Source organism: Micropterus dolomieu, linkage group LG16 (assembly GCF_021292245.1).
Source record: "Micropterus dolomieu isolate WLL.071019.BEF.003 ecotype Adirondacks linkage group LG16, ASM2129224v1, whole genome shotgun sequence".
Classification (NCBI taxonomy): Eukaryota; Metazoa; Chordata; class Actinopteri; order Centrarchiformes; family Centrarchidae; genus Micropterus; species Micropterus dolomieu.
Window position 1 is genome coordinate 20137890 of NC_060165.1, and position 3106 is coordinate 20140995.

General features: G+C 38.3%; 1 protein-coding gene across 1 annotated transcript in view; it reads right to left on the reverse strand.

The window, feature by feature from the left end:
• Positions 1–3106, reverse strand: part of LOC123985190 (CD9 antigen-like) — a 17999-nt gene that overhangs the window by 6908 nt on the left and 7985 nt on the right. The window lies entirely within an intron of this gene.

Genomic DNA, 3106 nt, shown 5'->3' on the forward strand with positions numbered 1-3106 from the left:
TTAATACAAACTCAATTTAAATTACTGATTGAATGCAGACTCTGCCAGCCAACAATGATACCAAAATGTGTGTGTGTGTGTGTCTCTCGTGTACCCTGTCCTTGTTGGAGAAGCCCCAGATCCCAGCAGACACTTCCAAAGAAAAGATGATGAGCAGGAAGAGGAAGAACTAAAAGAGATTTAATTAGTTCAGATTGCTATATTTACTATGTTTCCTCTCATCACATGTATTTCAATATTTATAGTTTGAGTATGGTGATGGTACAGTGGATTTGGCACCAAGGTAGTAGTAGTAATCTACTGAACTGACATGTAGAAATCCGCCAATAATTTAAATAGCTATATCTGGGGGATTCATTCAAGTGTTAACAATCTTTTATTAAATATATTCTAAAATGTTGAGCCAATCTATAAATATTACATTCAGCCCATTAAAATAAATTACAATGTGGTCTTTAATAAATACAACTGACCATGTGATGGACTAAATACACATTTTACAACACAACAGCCCTGCAGTACAGAACAATATGATGCAACCTCAACCTCGCGTTATTTGGACCTGCACATCACATAAGCAAAAATACTGTAAACATTACATAAGTTGTAGGAACATAAAGTCTCTTAACAGCCCCCATGCACCTCCACACAGCTTGATGATGACCACATTACTTGCATTTTTATAAAAAGCCAATAACCAGTCTCAAATAAATATGAAATTTGTAAGCTGAGGTAAAAGTTTCAAAATGATGTGTAACACTTGTGTAACACACAGCAGCAAAGAGATCTGTGACAGGTAGACAGGTGATCCAACACTGACTGAAAGACACAAACACAATCTGCAGACATGGCCAACAGTACTTTACATAATCCCTTGAAACCAAACTTTATGATCAAATAAAGTTTGATCAGGTTGCGCAGCCGGTCACGGACACTTCAAGTCGCGAAGCCGAACCTTATGTTGTTCAAGTCAGCTGCTGGCCAAAAGGCTAAAGAAAGAATGGAGAATGAGGGAGATGTGTGTTCTTCAACAGCTGTCAGTATTGCCTCGATTGTGTTACGGTCTGATATTAAAAGAACTTTGTTGAACTTCGTGAACTCTGTTGTAAACTTTGTAACAAAAAGCTTTCAACCGCAAACAATTCTACATCTATTTAATGAAGCATCTGCTAAAGCAGCACAGCAATGTGAAACCTGTAGAAAGAAACTCCGGTGCTGACCAGGGGGCCGCTACTGCCAGTTATGCATGCACTCGTCGGGAGAGAGTGGCATTGTATACTGAATACTGCATGTGCAAAAAAACAGTAGTTCAAAAGTTGGGAGTGACTTTTTTTTTTTCAGCCAGTGGCGTTAAGAAATGTTTGAAAGTCCTTGCTGCTGCTGAATATCCTATTATTTAAGAACTCATATGCTATATTTTTCTATTACATTTGTCTCATTTAAAACATAAAACACATTTCATCATTTATATTAAATCTTTTTAAATTTTTATTAAATTTTAAGCAACCTTTTTTTAAACAAAAAATATTACTACCAAAAAAGATTTTGCTCAATGGATGAAGATCTGAAATTAAGAAGGAGTCTGTACACGTACAAAGTGATGAACACTTCATGCATGGTACATCAGAAGGTAAGTCTTAGTCTTTGAGACACAAGAAACATGTTGCATCTGCAAATATTGCCTGCCTCACTCAGTGCTCTATTCCTTAAAAATATGGAAAATGAGTGGAAGCAAGTCCCACCATCCCCTACAAAGAGATGGACTTCAGAGTGTAAAGGCTTAAATTTAACATGCACCTCTCAAATCTTAGTAATAATGTAGTTCAGGCTTTCATACATAAAAAAACAGCATTATCAACAATACAAACATGATATTTGTTATTTGATCAATTGCCTCTCTTAGGGCCATAAAAACTGCTTGCTGTGATTTCCGCCATTTTGAAAAGACAGAATATTTGCCATGTGGGCCCCATTTGTCTGATATCAGTAGAAAGCCCAGGATGTACTCTACACAGTACATTAGGACTCAAACAGCTTACATGCATGGCCATGTACCCCACAGAGGACAAAAATTAATTGCCGGTACATAGCCTATGCTGATCTGGTCAGAGAGGCTGCAGTGTTTTCAGTTTGGCTGATTATTGACTCCTGAGGTTAATTATTGTTCCATTAAAGTGGATTCATTTCTAAAATGAGGTGTCTGAACAGGATGTCCGTAACGTTGTAGGAACCGATGGGCAGGAGTAGTAAAAGTAATGTAGTAACTCATTACTTTTAATACCCAGTAATAAGTAAAGAGTAACTTATTGCAATTTCTGAGTAACTTGCAATCAACAAGAATCTCTTTTGTGCTGAACAGAACTCACCAATCCCAGCATGCACGGCGACTCTTTAATGGCTCCGCAGCATCCGAGAAAGCCCACGACCATTATTACAGCCCCTGACACAATTAGGAAATACACACCTACAGAACAAGAAAACATTATGCAATGACCATAAAATAATATCATGATACTGCAGGGTGTTTTTGATATAACAGTATTCACTGTACAGTAAAAAACCTTTCTGATCGGAGTCAGTGATCTAATCAACACTGACATCTTGAAGTCATATTGAAATCTAGCTGGTCACCATGCAACTTTAAACAACCTTCAACTGTATGTAGACCGTGTTGGGTAAAATGTGTGATTATTACAGAATCAATTTTAAAAATGGTAAACAGAAATAAACTATAATCAGTGGAGCAGTGCTGAGGATGATTTTGAGTTTAAAAGTCTGAAAAAGCTGCTCTGCAGTCTGGTGGTGTGGCAGCAGAAACTTCTATATCTCTTTCCAGAATGCAGCAGGGTGAACAGGCTGTGGCTGGGTGGGTGCTGTCCTTTAGTATCCTTTGGGCTCTGCGTAGGCACGTCACCTCACCGATATCACTGTTGCTCAGGAGATGGATACCAATGATCTTCTGAGCATTTTTAATCACCCACTGCAGAGCCCTCCGGTCCTGGGCCGTGCACAGTCAGGATGCTTTCTATTGCTCCTCTGTAAAAGCTGACAACTTGGCGTGGGAATTCTTCTTCTTAAGCATCCTCAAGAAATACAAGCGTTTTTG